Source organism: Ranitomeya variabilis, chromosome 6, assembly GCF_051348905.1.
Source record: "Ranitomeya variabilis isolate aRanVar5 chromosome 6, aRanVar5.hap1, whole genome shotgun sequence".
Lineage (NCBI taxonomy): Eukaryota > Metazoa > Chordata > Amphibia > Anura > Dendrobatidae > Ranitomeya > Ranitomeya variabilis.
Window position 1 is genome coordinate 419,179,559 of NC_135237.1, and position 22,274 is coordinate 419,201,832.

Here is a 22,274-nt window from a genome sequence, read left to right on the forward strand (position 1 = left end):
AACCTACATCTGTTAAGAGCCTTCAGAAGTTCTTGGGGTTTGCTAATTTTTATCGTCGGTTCATTGCTAATTTTTCCAGTATTGTTAAACCTTTGACTGATTTGACTAAAAAGGGTGCTGATGTTGCTGATTGGTCTCCTGCGGCCGTGGAGGCCTTTCAGGAACTTAAGCGCCGGTTTTCTTCTGCTCCTGTGTTGTGTCAACCAGATGTTTCACTTCCTTTTCAGGTTGAGGTTGATGCTTCCGAGATTGGAGCGGGGGCGGTTTTGTCACAGAGAAGTTCTAATGGCTCGGTGATGAAGCCATGTGCATTCTTCTCTAGAAAATTCTCGCCCGCCGAGCGCAATTATGATGTGGGTAATCGGGAGCTTTTGGCCATGAAGTGGGCATTTGAGGAGTGGCGTCATTGGCTTGAGGGTGCTAAATATCGTGTGGTGGTCTTGACTGATCACAAGAATCTCATTTACCTTGAGTCTGCCAGGCGTTTGAATCCTAGACAGGCTCGTTGGTCGTTGTTTTTTTCTCGTTTCAATTTCGTGGTTTCATACCTGCCAGGTTCAAAGAATGTGAAGGCAGATGCTCTTTCCAGGAGTTTTGTGCCTGACTCTCCTGGAGACTCTGGGCCTACTGGTATCCTTAGGGATGGGGTAATATTGTCCGCCGTATCCCCAGACTTGCGACGTGCATTGCAGGAGTTTCAGGTGGATAAACCGGATCGTTGTCCACCAGAAAGACTGTTTGTTCCGGATGATTGGACCAGTAGAGTCATCTCCGAGGTCCATTCTTCTGTGTTGGCTGGTCATCCTGGAATATTTGGTACTAGAGACTTGGTGGCCAGGTCTTTTTGGTGGCCTTCCTTGTCTAGGGATGTGCGTACCTTTGTGCAGTCTTGTGAAGTGTGTGCTCGAGCTAAGCCTTGCTGTTCTCGGGCCAGTGGGTTGTTGTTATCCTTGCCCATCCCGAAGAGGCCTTGGACGCACATTTCCATGGATTTTATTTCTGATCTCCCGGTTTCACAGAAAATGTCCGTTATCTGGGTGGTGTGTGACCGCTTTTCTAAGATGGTTCATTTGGTGCCCTTGCCTAAGTTGCCTTCCTCCTCTGAGTTGGTCCCTTTATTTTTTCAGAACGTGGTTCGTTTGCATGGGATTCCGGAGAATATCGTTTCTGACAGGGGATCCCAGTTTGTGTCTAGATTTTGGCGGACGTTTTGTGCCAAGATGGGCATTGATTTGTCTTTCTCGTCTGCATTCCATCCTCAGACGAATGGCCAGACGGAGCGAACTAATCAGACCTTGGAAACTTATTTGAGGTGTTTTGTTTCTGCTGATCAAGATGACTGGGTTGCTTTTTTGCCGCTGGCCGAATTTGCTCTTAATAATCGGGCTAGTTCTGCCACGTTGGTCTCTCCTTTTTTTTGTAATTCGGGGTTTCATCCTCGTTTTTCCTCTGGTCAGGTGGAGTCTTCGGATTGTCCTGGAGTGGACGTGGTGGTGGACAGGCTACATCAGATTTGGAATCAGGTGGTGGACAATTTGAAATTATCTCAGGAGAAGACTCAGCAGTTTGCTAATCGCCGTCGCCGCGTGGGTCCCCGACTTCTTGTTGGGGATTTGGTGTGGTTGTCTTCTCGTTTTGTCCCTATGAAGGTCTCTTCTCCTAAGTTCAAGCCTCGGTTCATCGGTCCTTATAGGATCTCGGAGATTCTTAACCCTGTATCTTTTCGTTTGGATCTCCCAGCATCGTTTGCTATTCATAATGTGTTCCATCGGTCGTTGTTGCGGAGGTATGAGGTGCCCGTTGTTCCTTCGGTTGAGCCTCCTGCTCCGGTGCTGGTGGAGGGAGAATTGGAGTATGTTGTTGAGAAGATCTTGGATTCTCGTGTTTCCAGACGCAAACTCCAGTATTTGGTTAAGTGGAAGGGTTATGGTCAGGAGGATAATTCCTGGGTGGTCGCCTCCGATGTTCATGCGACTGATTTGGTCCGCGCCTTCCATAGAGCTCACCCTGATCGCCCTGGGGGTTCTCGTGAGGGTTCGGTGACCCCTCCTCAAGGGGGGGGTACTGTTGTGGATTCTGTTTGTGGGCTCCCTCTGGTGGTTACTGCTGGTACTGGGTGACTTTGGTGGGTTGCGGCCTTTGGTTTCCACCTGTCCATCAGAGGCTGGGTGTTTCCTATTTTACCTGGCCTTTCTGTCATTCCCTTGCCGGCTATCAATGTATTCAGATGTGCTCTGTTTGGTTCCTGCCTACCTGCTCCCAGATCTTTCAGGATAAGCTAAGTGCTGATTTTCAGTTGTTTGATTTTTTGTCCAGCTTGCTTATTATGTCTCTATGCTAGCTGGTAGCTCTAGTGGACTGAGGTTCTCCCCATGTGCCATGAGTTGGCACATGGGTTCTTGTAATCTCAGGATGGTTTTTTGATTAGGGTTTTTTGCTGACCGCTCAGACCCCTTTTGTATCGTTCTGCTTTCTAGTTTACAGCGGGCCTCAATTTGCTGAACCTATATATATCATCTCTATGTGTGTGCCTTCCTCTCATTTCACCGTCAATACATGTGGGGGGCAACTATACCTTTTGGGGTTCATTCCTCTGGAGGCAAGTGAGGTCTTATTTTCTCTGCAGTACTAGTTAGCTCTTAGGCTGGTGCGTGGCATCTAGAACCAACGTAGGCACGCTCCCTGGCTATCTCTAGTTGCGTTTGTCAGGCGTAGGGCAGCGGTCAGCCCAGGTTCCATCACCCTAGAGCTCGTCCGATATTTTGTATTACTTTGCTTGTCCCTTGCTATCCCTAGCCATTGGGATTCATGACACCTTCCTTCCCTAAGCAGGGCTTACTTCTAGGTGTGACAAGGACTAGTTATCTTTCTCGTCAATAGGTGCGGAACCTATTTAGGGTCTCTTAGGGCAGATAGGGTGATGTTAGATCTGCCTAAGGGTCTCCACTTCCTGCATCCCTAGTGTTGGTCTCCCTTTCAATTATCCATTTGTGTTGCACTTAGTCTGTCCTACACTGTGTGTGACAATGGGGGAACAAGGAGGAAAGCACAAAGGGAGTCAATGTCTAGAGAGAACAAAATACATAATTATTGAGATGTTGAGGCCAAAAAGTCTACTGTGTAAGTGTTAAAGGCGGATGTCACAGTTTTGTGGCACAAAACAATGCACTATTTAAGTTATTACAACATCTTTGGACCTCATGTAATTAACCCCTTTCTGCCAGCTGATGGAATAGTACGTCAGCTGGCAGATCCCCTGCTTTGAGGTGGGTTCCAGCGGTGAGCCCACCTCAAAGCTGCGACATGTCAGCTGTTTTGTACAGCTGACATGTGCGCGCAATGGGCGCGAGCGGAATCACGACCCGCCCTTGCCCATTAACTAGTTAAATGCCGCCATCAAATGCTGACAGCGACATTTAACTAGCACTCCCGGCCGCGCGGCTGGAAGTGCTCGCACAGCTGACCCCCGTCACATGATCGGGGGTCATCAGTGCATTGCCATAACAACCAGAGGTCTCCTTGAGACCTCTATGGTTGTTGATGGCCAATTACTTTGAGCGCCACCCTGTGGTCGGCGTTCAAAGCAACCCTGCATTTCTGCTACATAGAGGTGATCTGTGCTTCACCTTTATGTAGCAGAGCCGATCGTGTAGTGCATGCTTCTAACCTCCTATGGAGGCTATTGAAGCATGCCAAAATGTAAAAAAAATGTGTTTAAAAATATATATATAGAAAATAGATATTCTAAATATATTCTACTGTATGCTGTCTTCCCCTGAATAAATAATTACCCTTTACTTGTCTCCTTACAGACAGAAAATATGACTTTTACAGTCTCCCTCTTATGGTTCATGTCCTCCACCTCTCCTTCCCATGCTGTGCCTCATTTTCTGGCTATCCCCTTTCATTGTGTTCCCGTCTATACTGTGCCTACCTCTTCACACTCACCCTTCTGCATACTGTCCAATACATACTGTGCCCTCATACTGCCCCCCATATTTCCCTCTCTATATTGCTTTCCACACATCCCAGTCTCAATACTGTGTCCCCTTAAACTGTGTCCCCCATACTATCCCCTCATACATTTCTACCTCCTGCGTTCCCTTCACACATTTCAATCCCATACTGTTTCCTCACACATTCCCCCTCCATTCCCAAACTGTCTCCTCACACATTTCCCCTTCTCTTCTTCACATACTATCTAGTCAGACATTTCTCTTGCTCCAAATACTGTCTTCTCACACATTCCCCAATTCTGCTACCTATACTGTTTCCTCACACATTACCTTCTCTCCTTATAATGTTTCCTTACACATTTACACCTCCCCACATACAGTACAGACCAAAAGGTTTGACACACCTCATTTAAAGATTTTTCTGTACTTTCATGACTATGACAATTGTACATTCACACTGAAGGCATCAAAACTATGAATTAACACATTTGGAATTACAGTTAGGTCCATATATATTTGGACAGAGACAACATTTTTATAATTTTGGTTATAGACATTACCACAATGAATTTTAAACAAAACAATTCAGATGCAGTTGAAGTTCAGACTTTCAGCTTTCATTTGAGAGTATCCACATTAAAATTGGATGAAGGGTTTAGGAGTTTCAGCTCCTTAACATGTACCACCCTGTTTTTAAAGGGACCAAAAGTAATTGGACAGATTAAATAATTTTAAATAAAATGTTCATTTGTAGTACTTGGTTGAAAACCCTTTGTTGGAAATGACTGCCTGAAATCTTGAACTCATGGACATCACCAGACGCTGTGTTTCCTCCTTTGTGATGCTCTGCCAGGCCTTCACTGTGGTGATTTTCAGTTGCTGTTTGTTTGTGGGCATTTCTGTCTGAAGTTTAGTCTTTAACAAGTGAAATGCATGCTCAATTGGGTTGAGATCAGGTGACTGACTTGGCCATTCAAGAATATTCCACTTCTTTGCTTTAATAAACTCCTGGGTTGCTTTGGCTTTATGCTTTGGGTCATTGTCCATCTGTAGTATGAAACGACGACCAATCAGTTTGGCTGCATTTGGCTGGATCTGAGCACACAGTATGTCTCTGAATACCTCCGAATTCATTTGGCTGCTTCTGTCCTGTGTCACATCATCAATAAACACTAGTGACCCAGTGCCACTGGCAGCCATGCATGTCCAAGCCATCACACTGCCTCCGCCGTGTTTTACAGATGATGCGGTAGACTTTGGATCATGAGCTGTACCACACCTTTGCCATACTTTTCTCTTTCCATCATTCTAGTAGAGGTTGATCTTGGTTTCATCTGTCCAAAGAATGTTCTTCCAGAACTGTGCTGGCTTTTTTAGATTTTTTTTTTTGCAAAGTCCAGACTAGCCTTTTTATTCTTAATGCTTGTGAGTTTCTTGCACCGTGCAGTGAACCCTCTGTATTTACTTTCATGCAGTCTTCTCTTTATGGCAGATTTGAATATTGATACACCTACCTCCTGGAGAGTGTTGTTCACTTGGTTGGCTGTTGTGAAGGGGTTTCTCTTCACCGTGGGGATTATTCTGCGATCATACACCACTGTTGTCTTCCTTGGGCGCCCAGGTCTTTTTGCATTGATGAGTTCACCAGTGCTTTCTTTTTTTCTCAGGAAGTACCAAACTGTAGATTTTGCCACTCCTAATATTGTAGCAATTTCTCGGATGGGTTTTTTCTGTTTTCGCAGCTTAACGATGGCTTGTTTCACCTGCATGGAGAGCTCCTTTGACCGCATGTTTACTTCACAGCAAAACCTTCCAAATGCAAGCACCACACCTCAAATCAATTCCAGGCCTTTTATCTGCTTAACTGAGAATGACATAACAAAGGGATTGCCCACACCTGTCCATGAAATAGCCTTGGAGTCAATTGCCAAATTACTTTTGGTCCCTTTGCAAACTGGGTGGCACATATTATGGGCTTGAACTCCTAAACTCTTCATCCAATTTTAATGTGGATACCCTCAAATGAAAGCTGAAAGTCTGAACCTTCAACTGCATCTGAATTGTTTTGTTTAAAATTCATTGTGGTAATGTCTATAACCAAAATTAGAAAAATGTTGTCTCTGTCCAAATATATATGGACCTTACTGTATATACTTAACAAAAAAGTGTGAAACAACTGAAAATATGTCTTATATTCTAGGTTCTTCAAAATAGCCAACTTTTGCTTTGATTACTGCTTTGCACACTCTTGGCACTCTCTTGATGAGCTTCAAGAGGTAGTAACCAGGAATGGTCTTCCAACAATCTTGAAGGAGTTCCCAGAGATGATTAGCACTTGTTGGCCCTTTTGCCTTCACTCTGCGGTCCAGCTCACCCCAAACCATCTCGATTGGGTTCAGGTCTGGTGACTGTGGAGGCCAGGTCATCTGGCGTAGCACCCCATCACTCTCCTTCTTGGTCAAATAGCCCTTACACAGCCTGGAGGTTTGTTTGGGGTCATTGTCCTGTTGAAAAATAAATGATGGTCCAACCAAATGCAAACCGGATGGAATAGCATGCCACTGCAAGATGCAGTGGTAGCCATGCTGGTTCAGTATGCCTTCTATTTTGAATAAATCCCCAACAGTGTCACCAGCAAAGCACCCCCACACCATTACACCTCCTCCTCCATGCTTCACGGTGGGAACCAGGTATGTAGAGTCCATCCATTCACCTTTTCTGCGTCGTACAAAGACATAGTGGTTGGAACCAAAGATCTCAAATTTGGAATCATCAGACCAAAGCACAGGTTTCCACTGGTCTATTGTCCATTCCTTGTGTTCTTTAGCCCAAACAAGTCTCTTCTGCTTGTTGCCTGTCCTTACCAGTGGTTTCCTAGCAGCTATTTTACCATGAAGGCTTGCTGCACAAAGTCTCCTCTTAACAGTTGTTGTAGAGATGTGTCTGCTGCTAGAACTCTGTGTGGCATTGACCTGGTCTCTAATCTGAGCTGCTGTTAACCTGTGATTTCTGAGGCTGGTGACTCGGACAAACTTATCCTCAGAAGCAGAGGTGACTCTTTGTCTTTCTTTCCTGGGGCGGTTCTCATGTGAGCCAGTTTCTTTGTAGCGCTTGATGGTTTTTACCACTGCAGTTGGGGACACTTTCAAAGTTTTCCCAATTTTTCAGACTGACTGACCTTCATTTCTTAAAATAATGATGGCCACTCGTTTTTCTTTACTTAGCTGCTTTTTTCTTGCCATAATACAAATTCTTACAGTCTATTCAGTAGGACTATCAGCTATGTATCCACCAGACTTCTGCACAACACAACTGATGGTCCCAACCCCATTTATAAGGTAAGAAATCCCACTTATTAAACCTGACAGGGCACACCTGTGAAGTGAGAACCATTTCTGATGACTACCTCTTGAAGCTCATCAAGAGAATGCCAAGAGTGTGCAAAGCAGTCATCAAAGTTAGAGGTGGCTTCTTTGAAGAACCTAGAATATAAGACATATTTTCAGTTGTTTCACACTTTTTTGTTAAGTATATAATTCCACATGTGTTAATTCATAGTTTTGATGCCTTCAGTGTGAATGTACAATTTTTATAGTCATGAAAATACAGAAAAATCTTTAAATTAGGTGTGTCCAAACTTTTGGTCTGTACTGTATTTCCACCCCCAACACTATACTGTCGCTTCATAAGATTCCACATGACATTAAAAATCCTGTTTCTTAACTTCCATTAAAGCATTTAACATACCTATATTCACCACCTATGCATTGCAGGAGTGTGAAAATAGCAGAATGATCCACTGCCTTAACATGTTTCTGACATCACCGTAATCCAGAGGTTCTGGCAGTCAGGGCTTCAATTGTAATTGTGTCTCAAAGATTCAAGCATAAGTCATGGCGCCAGCATGGTACTTCTTTGAGCCCACTTCTTTGAGTTTGACAGCTGACTCAGAGAATGGCCGAATCTGACTCGGGTGACAAAATTCAGCTGCCTGGAAAACAACTTAGATTGTCACAACATGTGGCCTGATGGAGCTTTCATTATGGCTGTGCTCAGGACAAATATCCCTCATGCCCTCCCCCCCTCAACAACCCATTACTTTGGATTTAGTTTTTTTCCTTGTATAAGTTAAAAGTGGCTCAATGTAGCATCTTTTTTTAAGAGCCACATTGTCTACAATTGCAAAAAATATGGGTAACCATTCCTTATTTTTGTCATTTAAAATGTTCTAGTATGTGATATTTATTATATAGATATTATTTCAGTGGCAATCAAACACATGTAACCAAGCAAAAGGCAATATGAAGATTTATATTACCTAACAAATACAATATGTGACATTTATAATTAGGTTTGGTATATATTTAACAAGTTTTATGTCATGAAAGAAGAAAAAATATTGAGTTCTAAATTGTTTTTAGTGATCAAGAAACCATCATAATAATTCTAAATGTTAACTGTCAAATATACACAGCGTGGCAATTATTTTTTCACATTTAACCCCTTCACCCCCAAGGGTGGTTTGCACGTTAATGACCGGGCCAATTTTTACAATTCTGACCACTGTCCCTTTATGAGGCTATAACTCTGGAACGCTTTGACGGATCTTGGCGATTCTGACATTGTTTTCTCGTGACATATTGTACTTCATGTTAGTGGTAAAATTTATTCGATATAACTTGCATTTATTTGTGAAAAAAACGAATATTTGGCGAAAATTTTGAAAATTTCGCAATTTTCCAACTTTGAATTTTTATGCCCTTAAATCACAGACATATGTCACGCAAAATACTTAATAAGTAACATTTCCCACATGTCTACTTTACATCAGTACAATTTTGGAACCAAAATTTTTTTTTGTGACGGAGTTATAAGGGTTAAAAGTTGACCAGCAATTTCTCATTTTTACAACACCATTTTTTTTTAGGGACCACATCTCATTTGAAGTCATTTTGAGGGGTCTATATGATAGAAAATACTCAAGTGTGACACCATTCTAAAAACTGCACCCCTCAAGGTGCTCAAAACCACATTCAAGAAGTTTATTAACCCTTCAGGTGTTTCACAGGAATTTTTTGAATGTTTAAATAAAAATGAGCATTTAACTTTTTTTCACACCCAATTTATTTCAGCTCCAATTTGTTTTATTTTACCAAGGGTAACAGGAGAAAATGGACCCCCAAAGTTGTTGTACAATTTGTCCTGAGTACGCTGATACCCCATATGTGAGGGTAAACCACTGTTTGGGCGTATGGCAGAGCTCGGAAGGAAAGGAGCGCCATTTGACTTTTCAATGCAAAATTGACTGGAATTGAGATGGGACGCCATGTTGCGTTTGGAGAGCCCCTGATGTGCCTAAACACTGAAACCCCCTACAAGTGACACCATTTTGGAAAGTAGACCCCCTAAGGAACTTATCTTGATGTGTGGTGAGCACTTTGACCCACCAAGTGCTTCACAGAAGTTTATAATGCAGAGCCGTAAAAATAAAAAATCATATTTTTTCACAAAAATGATCTTTTCGCCCCCAATTTTTTATTTTCCCAAGGGTAAGAGAAGAAATTGGACCCCAAAAAATGTTGTGCAATTTGTCCTGAGTACGCTGATACCCCATATGTGGGTGTAAACCATTGTTTGGGCGCATGGCAGAGCTTGGAAGGGAAGGAGCGCCATTTGACTTTTCAATGCAAAATTGACTGGAATTGAGATGGGACGCCATGTTGCGTTTGGAGAGCCCCTGATGTGCCTAAACATTGAAACTCCCTACAAGTGACACCATTTTGGAAAGTAGACCCCCTAAGGAACTTATCTAGATGTGTGGTGAGCACTTTGACCCACCAAGTGCTTCACAGAAGTTTATAATGCAGAGCCGTAAAAATAAAAAATCATATTTTTTCACAAAAATGATCTTTTTGCCCCCAATTTTTTATTTTCCCAAGGGTAAGAGAAGAAATTGGACCCCAAAAAATGTTGTGCAATTTGTCCTGAGTACGATGATACCCCATATGTGGGTGTAAACCATTGTTTGGGCGCATGGCAGAGCTTGGAAGGGAAGGAGCGCCATTTGACTTTTCAATGCAAAATTGACTGGAATTGAGATGGGACGCCATGTTGCGTTTGGAGAGCCCCTGATGTGCCTAAACATTGAAACTCCCTACAAGTGACACCATTTTGGAAAGTAGACCCCCTAAGGAACTTATCTAGATGTGTGGTGAGCACTTTGACCCACCAAGTGCTTCACAGAAGTTTATGATGCAGAGCCGTAAAAATAAAAAATCATATTTTTTCACAAAAATGATCTTTTTGCCCCCAATTTTTTATTTTCCCAAGGGTAAAAGAAGAAATTGGACCCCAAAAAATGTTGTGCAATTTGTCCTGAGTACGATGATACCCCATATGTGGGTGTAAACCATTGTTTGGGCGCATGGCAGAGCTTGGAAGGGAAGGAGCGCCATTTGACTTTTCAATGCAAAATTGACTGGAATTGAGATGGGACGCCATGTTGCGTTTGGAGAGCCCCTGATGTGCCTAAACATTGAAACTCCCTACAAGTGACACTATTTTGGAAAGTAGACCCCCTAAGGAACTTATCTAGATGTGTTTTGAGAGCTTTGAACCCCCAAGTGTTTCACTACAGATTATAACGCAGAGCCGTGAAAATAATTTTTATTTTTTTTCTCAAAAATGATTTTTTAGCACCCAGCTTTGTATTTTTACAAGGGTAACAGAATAAATTGGACCCCAAAATTTGTTTTCCAATTTGTCCTGAGTACGCTGATACCCCATATGTGGGGGGGAACCACTGTTTGGGCGCATGACAGAGCTCGGAAGGGAAGGAGCGCCATTTGGAATGCAGACTTAAATGGATTGGTCAGCAGCCGCCACGTTGCATTTGCAGAGCCCCTAATGTGCCCAAACAGTACAAACCCCCCACAAGTGACCCCATATTGGAAACTAGACCTCCCAAGGAAGTTATCTAGATGTGTTTTGAGAACTTTGAACCCCCAAGTGTTTCACTAAAGTTTATAGCGCAAAGCCGTGAAAATAAAAATTCTTTTTTTTTTTTCACAAAAATGATTTTTTAGCCCCCAGTTTTGTATTTTCACAAGGGTAACAGGATAAATTAGACCCCAAAAGTTGTTGTCCAATTTGTCCTGAGTACGCTGATACCCCATATGTGGGGGGGAACCTCTGTTTGGGTGCATGACAGAGCTCGGAAGGGAAGGAGCGCCATTTGGAATGCAGCCTTAAATGGATTGGTCTGCAGGCGTCACGTTGCATTTGCAGAGCCCCTGATGTACCCAAACAGTACAAACCCCCCACAAGTGACCCCATATTGGAAACTAGACCTCCCAAGGAACTTATCTAGATGTGTTGTGAGAACTTTGAACCCCCAAGTGTTTCACTACAGTTTATAACGCAGAGCCGTGAAAATAAAACATCTTTTTTTTCCCACAAAAATGATTTTTAGCCCCCCAAATTTTTATTTTCCTAAGGATAACAAGAGAACTTGGACCCCAGAAGTTGTTGTTCAATTTGTCCCGAGTACGCTGATAACACATATGTTGGGGTAAACCCCTTTTTGGGCGCACGGGAGAGCTCGGAAGGGAAGGAGCACTGTTTTACTTTTTCAACGCAGAATTGGCTGGAATTGAGATTGGACGCCATGTCGCGCTTGGAGAGCCCCTGATGTGCCTGGACAGTGGAAACTCCCCAATTCTACCTGAAACCCTAACCCAAACACACCCCTAACCCTAATCCCAACGGTAACCCTAACCACACCCCTAGCCCTAACACACCCATAATTCTAATCCCAACCCTAATCCAAACGTAAATGTAATCCAAACCCTAACCCTAACTTTAGCCCCAACCCTAACTTTAGCCCCAACCCTAACTTTACCTCCAACCCTAGCCCTAACCCTAACCCTACCCCTAACCCTAACCCTAAACGTGACTGAAATACGTGGCACTGAAATACGTGGCACTGAAATACGTGGCACTGAAATACGTGGCACTGAAATACGTGGCACTGAAATACGTGATACGTGGCACTTAAATACGTGGCACTGAAACACGTGGCACTGAAATACGTGATACGTGGCACTGAAATACGTGGCACTGAAATACGTGGCACTGAAATACGTGGCACTGAAATATGTGATACGTGGCACTGAAATACGTGGCACTGAAATACGTGGCACTGAAATACGTGGCACTGAAATACGTGGCACTGAAATACGTGATACGTGGCACTGAAATACGTGGCACTGAAATACGTGGCACTGAAATACGTGGCACTGAAATACGTGGCACTGAAATACGTGGCACTGAAATACGTGATACGTGGCACTTAAATACGTGGCACTGAAACACGTGGCACTGAAATACGTGATACGTGGCACTGAAATACGTGGCACTGAAATACGTGGCACTGAAATACGTGGCACTGAAATATGTGATACGTGGCACTGAAATACGTGGCACTGAAATACGTGGCACTGAAATACATGGCACTGAAATACGTGGCACTGAAATACGTGATACGTGGCACTGAAATACGTGGCACTGAAATACGTGCAACTGAAATACGTGGTACTAAAATATGTGGCACTGAAATACGTGATACGTGGCACTGAAATACGTGATACGTGGCACTGAAATATGTGATACGTGGCACTGAAATACGTGGCACTGAAACACGTGGCACTGAAATACGTGGCACTGAAATACGTGGCACTGAAATACGTGGCACTGAAATACGTGGCACTATGACTGTCAGAAAATGTTCATTAAACGGTTAGGGGTGAGGTTAGGGGTAGAGTTAGGGTTAGGGTTTGGATCTCTTTATCACCTTGATGGTGGTGGGTGGCTTTTCAGTGTGTTTTCTGTTTTTTTTTCGAAAAAATGCATGCGTTTTTAACGCAAACAAACGCATGTGCTTAAAAACGCAAGAAAATACTGCAGGTTGTATTTCTGAAAATGAACGCATGCAGAAAAAAAACGCATGCGTTTGAAAACGCGACCAAACGCGTACAAAAAAACCGCATGCGTTTTCAATGTTAAATATAGGGAAAAAACGCATGCGTTTTTTTGTGCAAAAAACGCTGCAGACAAAAACGCAAGTGTGAAACCAGCGACGCTTTTTATAGCAAAAAAGTTTTTGCGTCTCCACATTTTGAGACCTATAATTTTTCCACATTTTGCTCCACAGAGTCATGTGAGGTCTTGTTTTTTGCGGGACGAGTTGACGTTTTTATTGGTAACATTTTCGGACACGTGACCGTTTTTGATCGCTTTTTATTCCGATTTTTGTGAGGCAGAATGACCAAAAACCAGCTATTCATGAATTTCTTTTGGGGGAGGCGTTTATACCGTTCCGCGTTTGGTAAAATTGATAAAGCAGTTTTATTCTTCGGGTCAGTACGATTACAGCGATATCTCATTTATATCATTTTTTTATGTTTTGGCGCTTTTATACGATAAAAACTAAAATATAGAAAAAATAATTATTTTGGTATCGCTTTATTCTCAGGACTATAACTTTTTTATTTTTTTGCTGATGATGCTGTATGGCGGCTTGTTTTTTGCGGGACAAGATGACGTTTTCAGCGGTACCATGGATATTTATATCAGTCTTTTTGATCGCGTGTTATTCCACTTTTTGTTCGGCGGTATGGTAATAAAGCGTTGTTTTTTGCCTCGTTTTTTTTTTTTTTTTCTTACGGTGTTTACTGAAGGGGTTAACTAGTGGGGCAGTTTTATAGGTTGGGTCGTTACGGACGCGGCAATACTAAATATGTGTACTTTTATTGTTTTGTTTTTTTTATTTAGATAAAGAAATGTATTTATGGGAATAATATATATTTTTTTTTTATTATTTATTTAGGAATTTTTTTTTTTTTTTTTTTACACATGTGGAAAAATTTTTTTTTTACTTTTTTACTTTGTCCCAGGGGGGGACATCACAGATCATTGATCTGGCAGTGTGCACAGCACTCTGCCAGATCGACGATCTGCTGTGCAGGGCTGCAGGCTTACCAAGTGTCTGCTCTGAGCAGACACTCGGTAAGCCACCTCCTTCCCTGCAGGACCCGGATGCCGCGGCCATCTTGGATCCGGGACCTGCAGCCAGGAAGGAGGTAGGAGACCCTCGCAGCAACGCGATCGCATCGCGTTGCTCCGGGGGTCTCAGGGAAGCACGCAGGGAGCCCCCTCCCTGCGCGATGCTTCCCTATACCGCCGGTACACTGCGATCATGTTTGATCGCGGTGTGCCGGGGGTTAATGTGCCGGGGGCGGTCCGTGACCGCTCCTGGCACATAGTGCCGGATGTCAGCTGCGATATGCAGCTGACACCCGGCCGCGATCGGCCGCGCTCCCCCCGTGAGCGCCGCTGATCGGTGATGACGTACTATCCCGTCGGCGGTCATACGGGCCCACCCCACCTCGACGGGATAGTACGTCAAATGTCGGGAAGGGGTTAAAGTGGAAAGATATCTATGTAACATTAAATACATGAACTGTGTTCTCCATAACATGAAACTCCAATATAGTCACACTTTTTTTTAATTTACTGCCAATGTTAGTTTGCTCCCAGGAGATGCTATTGTTGTATCCTGGTAAAGTCCTGTCACAATTCATTATAATCAGTGAACATTGAGTCTACTAGTTAGCCAATCTGCTAAATTCTTTAGGGGATATAATAAGAAAACAACTTACGTTTCTTATTTGTTAAGAACTAATAAGTAATACTACTAACATGTGGAACTTTCATGATTTTGTTTACTCAGTAAATACATTTTAAATGTTTTTTGTCCTGTTTTTTGCAAATTGTCTTTTCAAATATGTAGCATGATACCATAATTAATTGTATAAATCAAGCCTAATCCAATGGGTTTGAGATATGTTGAGTTTACTGGTCATTGACCCAAAATGTCAATTTTTATTCACAAACCATTTATGTGTCACTTTTGCCTTGTGACACGGTGCTCCATCATGCTGGAAAAAGCATTGCTCACCAACAAATTACTCCTGGATCATTGGTAGAAGTTGCTGTTAGAAGATGTTTAGATATGATTTTTTATTCAAGCCAGTTTTCTTTGGAAAAATTATGAAAAATTCCCACACATGAATGGTCTCAACCCCACACATGAATGGTCTCAAGATGCTTTAATGTTTGCATGACACAGGACTCATGATAGTACTCACCTTGTCTTCTTCGCCAATGAGCATGCTGGGGTGGCCCCCAATACACAGTAATGCGGTAGCTATGCTGGATACTGGCACTACTGTGACTGGCCAGCCGCATCATATCATGGGGTCTTATATGAGACCCATTGTTGTGTTACTCGGCACACTGGGTTCACAAAGCAGTTTAGGTAGAGTTGGTATAGAAGGGAGAGTGTAGTTTAGTGCAGGGATATTGTCAGGGTTTAATAATATTGCTATTGCAGTAATTGTGTCACGGGGTTTACCATGACAGAGATAAGCCAGAAGAGAGCAGCGCCTGATTTCTATTACTCCTGCATTGAATAGAAGCACTTCCTCTTCTTATTAAATGGTATAAATTTCTTTAGGCACTGCAGCAGTTAATTTGCTCTGTTGCGAGCTATTGGAGCTAAGGCGCTAAGTTGTGAACTGTAAGATGTTCTCATCCCCTTTATAATCTGGGTCTTGGCTAACACACATCATCAGAGGTAGCTCATGCCACATGGCTTGGAGGATAGTTGTTTATGGTTATTGGAGTAGGCGTTTGGTGGATTTATCTGCGACTGTTGCTTGGTTTTGTGAGTGTGATAATTCCCTTTCCCTCCTACATTGGTTTAACCCCATCCTCCACTCCCCGGTGCATAACTATGTTATATGTGAGTGTATATTTTTATGCTTGGTATTTTCTGTTACCCCTGTTTGTATTACCTTGTTAGTTTGGTTGGTGTACAACGGGGCACTATTACTGCCATCTTCTCTGGGTGGGGGAAGGGTACAGACTAAAGGAAGATTCAGGATCTAAGGCAAGGTACATGGCCCTATCATAATCACCTTCTGAAGTAACCATGGGAACAGGGTGAGCCAGGGAGCCCCCCTATCTTTAGGGACAGGGAAGGAGCCACTGGTCCTGGGTCACCCAACAACAGAGTCGTTACAAATTGTATATTGTTCCTGTAGCATTCAAAAAACAGTTATTTTCAGCTCTAAATATTTTCCTTTCTGCGGTAAAATTGTTGTTACCTGCATTCATTGAATTGCTATTGCAGTACATGTATACTGATCCTGCAGCATTAAAGCAGTACTTTTCAAGGCTAAATATTTTCATATCTTTAGTAAAACTGCTGTTTTCTTCATTTAGTAAAGAGAAAGTTTAGGATTAGAGGTATCTAGGCAGGTTTGATACTGCTATTGCAGTACTTCCCTACCACTGCTGCCCTCTTTAAACAACAGTCCGTGTCAGGGCTCAATATTTCCATTTCTGTAGTAAAGCCACTGTTATCTGCATTAAGTGTAGGGAGAGTTTAGGATAAAGGCCCCGTCTCACATAGCGAGATCGCTAGCGAGATCGCTGCTGAGTCACAAGTTTTGTGACGCAACAGCGACCTCCATAGCGATCTCGCTATGTGTGACACGTACCAGCGATCAGGCCCCTGCTGCGAGATCGCTGGTCGTGTCGGAATGGCCTGGACCTTTTTTTGGTCGTTGAGGCCCCGCTGACATTGCTGAATCGGTGTGTGTGACACCGATCCAGCGATGTCTTCACTGGTAACCAGGGTAAACATCGGGTTACTAAGCGCAGGGCCGCGCTTAGTAACCCGATGTTTACCCTGGTTACCAGCGTAAATGTAAAAAAAAACAAACACTACATACTCGCCTTCTGATGTCCGTCAGGTCCCTTGTCGTCTGCTTCCTGCTCTCACTGACTGCCGGCCGTACAGTGAGAAGTGAGAGCACAGCAGTGACGTCACCGCTGCGCTCTCAGTGTACGGCGGCTCAGTCAGAGCAGGAAGCAGACGGCAAGGGACCTGGACACCGAAAGGCGAGTATGTAGTGTTTGTTTTTTTTTGGTAACCAGGGTAAACATCGGGTTACTAAGCGCGGCCCTGCGCTTAGTAACCCGATGTTTACCCTGGTTACCGGGTGCTGCAGGGGGACTTCGGCATCGTTGATGACAGTTTCAACGATGCCGAAGTCGTTCCCCTGATCGTTGGTCGCTGGGGAGAGCGGTCTGTGTGACAGCTCCCCAGCGACCACACAGCGACTTACCAACGATCACGGCCAGGTAGTATCGCTGGTCGTGATCGTTGGTAAATCGCTTAGTGAGACGGGGCCTTTAGAGGTAGCTAGGCAGGGTTTAATATTGCTATTGTACCATAGTACTCACTGTCCGCTGCTGCTGCACTGTTAAAACAACAGTCTGTGTCATGGCTAGTGTTGAGCATTCCGATACCGCAAGCATTGGGTATCGGCCGATACTTGCGGTATCGGAATTCCGATACCGAGATCCGATACTTTTGTGGTATCGGGAATCGGAATCGGAAGTTCCCAGTGTATGGTTCCCAGGGTCTGAAGGAGAGGAAACTCTCCTTCAGGCCCTGGGATCCATATCCATGTAAAAAATAAAGAATTAAAATAAAAAATAGGGATATACTGACGCGCCCTGGTAGTAACCGGCAGCCTGCTTTGCTTAAAATGAGCGCGTTCAGCACCTTCCATGACGTCACGGCTTCTGATTGGTCGCGTGCCGCTCATGTGACCGCCACGCGACCAATCACAAGCCGTGACGTTATTCTCAGGTCCTAAATTGCTAATTCTAGGAATTTAAGACCTGAGAATGACGTCACGGCTTGTGATTGGTCGCCTGGCGGTCACATGAGCGGCACGCGACCAATCAGAAGCCGTGATGTCATGGAAGGCCCTAAACGCGCTCATTTTAAGCAAAGAAGGCTGCCGGTTAACAACAGTGAGGTGCAGGGGCCTCCGGAGAGGTAAGTATATCAATATTTTTTATTTTAATTCTTTATTTTACACATTAATATGGATCCCAGGGCCTGAAGGAGAGTTTCCTCTCCTTCAGACCCTGGGAACCATCAGGATACCTTCCGATACTTGGTGTCCCATTGACTTCTATTGGTATCAGGTATCGGTATCGGCGATATCCGATACTTTTCGGGTATCGGCCGATACTATCCGATACCGATACTTTCAAGTATCGGATGGTATCGCTCAACACTAGTCATGGCTGAATATTTTTAGCCCTTTAAGTACCGCAAAGTTTGCAGGCATATTTACCTAATTTAAACTGTGCAAGGCGGGTGGTAAGGGACAGGGAGGTGGATGTGCTGCTGATGGCACACACAGAGGCTGAGGCTGTGGTCCAGGTGAAACCGTGCCTGCTGTGGGAGCACAAAAAACATGCTCAACCACGAGATCTGGTTTTCTATTACGTTGCAGGGAGAAGCAGGATACCACTTTTGAAGCCAGAACAGGTGATCGGTTGGATGGCAGAAAATACTTCTAGCATCACCCTGTTTTACACACGGTCCAGGAGTCTGGGCCACAATCCGCACCCTGATTATCTTTCCTCCCATCATGGCAATTCCCATTAGACAAATGATCCCATACTCAGACACTCCAAGGAGCTCTTTACTTTTACATTTTTTTAATTCTGGCCTCTCGCCCTGCATGTTTCAAGAGGGACATGGGGAGCTTGTGTGTAGTGATGCCAAAATATTTGAGCACCTACAGTCAGAAGAAGACAATAGTGGGGAACAGCAATTAGTGTCTCAAGAGATAGATAATGATGAGATAAAGTTGCCAATGAGTGATGTTGTTAAATCAATGAGCCAGGAGGACCACAGTGCGGAAATGGAAGATGAGGTGGTGGATGATGAAGTCACCAACCCAAACTGGGAAGGTGCTATGCAGAACAAGGCCAGCAGTACAGAGGGGAAGGGATCTGCAGCCCAGTAATATTGATAAGTCAACAAGTCAGGAGGACCAGAGTTGAAGATGAGGTGGTTTATGATAAAACCACTGACACAACCTGGAAAGGCCCACAGTGCAGACGAGGCAGGATATGCAGCATTGTAAGAGTCAGGAAAAGGCAGTGGGGTTACCAGTTAGAGAAGGCATGTAAATGTTCCCCAGAACACCTACAAGCATCAAGTTCCCAGGCCAAGGGTTAAGTGTTCCCCAGTTTGGCACTTTTTTAAAGAAAGTTAAGGTTACGAACCCGATCTCGCCAGTACACATGACGTCACTATTGTGTTAGAGGAATCACATGGTATGGTCTCCTTACTTGGACCAATGTGACATTCAAAAAACCATGGTAACATGTAAAAGTCAGCTTGGCACAGTTTTACACAGACACTCCCCTGTCCATATGGGCCAAGACAGGCACGTGGATTGGGAGAATGTGGTCCAAGCAGCCTTTGATGTGGCACGACACTCACTCACAACCCTAACAGACCCTTTCACTAGCATCAGTGAAACAGAGCGCTACTAGCCTGGTAGGACTGCCACCAGTTCCTCATTAGATATAAGCCTGTTCTGTTAATGAGATTATATATGGCCAGGGACCAGCTCAAGTAGCATGGAAAGTTAAATCTGAGAACATGAACATGGGACTAGCGGTGGACTCCGCGTCTGAAGGCATGCATGCCTACACCTCGCTCTCCTAAAGCACTTCTCTCTGCATACCTCGGCTGTGGTTCCCCAGCATAGAATTTTTGTGGCCCACTGACTTCCGGCCCCATTCATCACATGAATTCCATATACGTAACTGAAGAAGGTTCATGTTGAACTGAAACGTTTTGAGTATACTGCAAAATAAATTCTTCTGTTCCAACATCCTAAGTTGAGTGCTAAGTTTTATGTTGATTAAGTACATGGCGTGGGAGCCTAACTATAGCACCACTTCGTAGCTGTGCTCACGGTGTTGTGTCTCAAATCTGAGAACATGGACTTGTGGATTGAGATGAAAGAGCATTCCAAGGTTAAGTAATATATTTAATCACCTAAGGGCACACTAAACAATAAACTGTATACATAATGGTTATGCATATACAATGGTCAGATATGCAAATGCTGGTGACAGTACAAAAGTTATAAGCTGATGCATTGTCAAATTACTGATTTATTTTTCAAACATGTGTGCAGGGAAGTATGAGGACATGGCCTGCTGTTGTGAATTTGCTTTTTGCTCCCTCTAGTGGTTACTAGTTTTTTGACTCTGGTTTTTCTGTCATTCCTTTTATCCGCACCTGGGTCGTTAGTTAGGGGTGTTGCTATATAAGCTCCCTGGACCTTCAGTTCTATGCCTGGCAACGTAGTTATCAGAGCTAGTCTGCTGTGCTCTTGTCTACTGATCCTGGTTCCAGTTATATCAGCTAAGTCTGCCTTTTGCTTTTTGCTATTTGTTTTGGTTTTGTATTTTTGTCCAGCTTGTTCCAAATCTATATCCTGACCTTTGCTGGAAGCTCTAGGGGGGCTGGTGTTCTCCCCCCGGACCGTTAGACGGTTCGGGGGTTCTTGAATTTCCAGTGTGGATTTTGATAGGGTTTTTGTTGACCATATAAGTTACCTTTCTTTATTCTGCTATTAGTAAGCGGGCCTCTCTGTGCTAAACCTGGTTCATTTCTGTGTTTGTCATTTCCTCTTACCTCACCGTCATTATTTGTGGGGGGCTTCTATCCAGCTTTGGGGTCCCCTTCTCTGGAGGCAAGAAAGGTCTTTGTTTTCCTCTACTAGGGGTAGCTAGATTCTCCGGCTGGCGCGTGTCATCTAGAATCAACGTAGGAATGATCCCCGGCTACTTCTAGTGTTGGCGTTAGGAGTAGATATATGGTCAACCCAGTTACCACTGCCCTATGAGCTGGATTTTTGTATTCTGCAGACTTCCACGTTCCTCTGAGACCCTCGCCATTGGGGTCATAACAGTTTGCCAGGCCAGTATTAAATGTTTAATGCATTGCAGAAGAGGGATTATAAGAAAGAAGATTCTGAGTTTTTTTTTTTTTTCTTTTTCCCCTTTACCTCAGAGTGGCTATGCTTGCTGCAGACATGAATGTCCAGACCTTGATTACAAGTGTGGACCAGCTGGCTACTCGTGTGCAGGGCATACAAGATTATGTTATCAGAAATCCTAGGTCAGAACCTAAAATACCGATTCCTGAACTGTTTTCCGGAGACAGGTTTAAGTTTAGGAATTTCGTGAATAATTGTAAATTGTTTTTGTCCCTGAGACCCTGTTCATCTGGAGATTCTGCTCAGCAAGTAAAAATTGTTATTTCGTTCTTACGGGGCGACCCTCAGGATTGGGCTTTTTCGCTGGCGCCAGGAGATCCGGCATTGGCTGATCTTGATGCGTTTTTTCTGGCGCTCGGTTTACTTTATGAGGAACCCAATCTTGAGATTCAGGCAGAAAAGGCCTTGCTGGCTATGTCTCAGGGGCAGGACGAGGCTGAAGTGTATTGCCAAAAATTTCGGAAATGGTCCGTGCTGACACATTGGAACGAGTGTGCACTGGCCGCTAATTTTAGAAATGGCCTTTCTGAAGCCATTAAGAATGTTATGGTGGGTTTTCCCATTCCCACAGGTCTGAATGATACTATGGCACTGGCTATTCAAATTGACCGGCGGTTGCGGGAGCGCAAAACCGCAAATTCCCTCATGGTGTTGTCTGAACAGACACCTAATTCGGTGCAATGTGATAGAAAAACCGCAAATTCCCTCATGGTGTTGTCTGAACAGACACCTGATTTAATGCAATGTGATAGAATCCTGACTAGAAATGAGCGGAAAATTCATAGACGCCGGAATGGCTTGTGCTACTACTGTGGTGATTCTACACATGTTATCTCAGCATGCTCTAAACGTATAGCTAAGGTTGTTAGTCCTGTCACCGTTGGTAATTTGCAACCTAAATTTATTCTGTCTGTAACTTTGATTTGCTCACTGTCATCTTATCCTGTCATGGCGTTTGTAGATTCAGGTGCTGCCCTGAGTCTCATGGATCTCTCATTTGCTAAGCGCTGTGGTTTTACTCTTGAACCATTAGAAAATCCTATTCCTCTTAGGGGTATTGATGCTACACCATTGGCAGCAAATAAACCGCAGTATTGGACACAGGTTACCATGTGCATGACTCCTGAACACCGCGAGGTGATACGTTTCCTGGTTTTACATAAAATGCATGATTTGGTTGTTTTAGGGCTGCCATGGTTACAGACCCATAATCCAGTCCTGGACTGGAAGGCTATGTCAGTCTCAAGTTGGGGCTGTCGTGGTATTCATGGGGATTCCCTGCCTGTGTCTATTGCTTCCTCTA